A 702-nucleotide genomic window follows, 5' to 3' on the forward strand; every position below is an offset into this window, starting at 1 on the left:
CATAAGTTTTAACCCTAATTTTAAATTTTATTTTATTATAAATATTAATTGTATCTTTTTATTGAAAGCAATTATCCTAATTCAATTAACTTTTCTCGTTAATATGAGTTTTGTTTTGCAAGTTTTGATATACAAATAACATCTTTCTTTATCGTTAAAATAATAAAATAGAATACGAAATTTTTAACAACAAAATGAAGCAAAGCAATATCTAACTATCTACTAATCTAATTTAATCTTCAATTATTTCTACACCTAACTTTTATTCAGAAATTTATAAACCTCATAAGATGGGGTCAATTTGCTGGCTCCCCTCGGTTATCATGGTGTTACAAAAGTCTGCAAAATTGTGTCATCGTGGTTTTATATTTTTTGGTAGGTTTACAAGCTCAAAAAAGACTTGCAGCTCATATATGCTGAGCTTCATTTAAAGATTTACTACTGGTCAATAGCTTGCTATATGAACAATGCGAAATTCAAACTTTCGACATTTACTTAAACAAATGAGTGAACCAACCACTTAATCAACTCAAGTTAGTTCTATATCGAGAGACTCAAAACTAATTATCCTCCTCATAAGACACTTGTCAATCACACAATCTTCCAACGCAAATTACGCATGTATCTTTGTTCCTTTCATCTACACTCAAAATTAAACTTATAAATTATTTTATAAATAGATTTTTAAAAAAAGTATTTTTT

This window comes from Arachis ipaensis, chromosome B05 (assembly GCF_000816755.2).
Source record: "Arachis ipaensis cultivar K30076 chromosome B05, Araip1.1, whole genome shotgun sequence".
Taxonomy (NCBI): domain Eukaryota; kingdom Viridiplantae; phylum Streptophyta; class Magnoliopsida; order Fabales; family Fabaceae; genus Arachis; species Arachis ipaensis.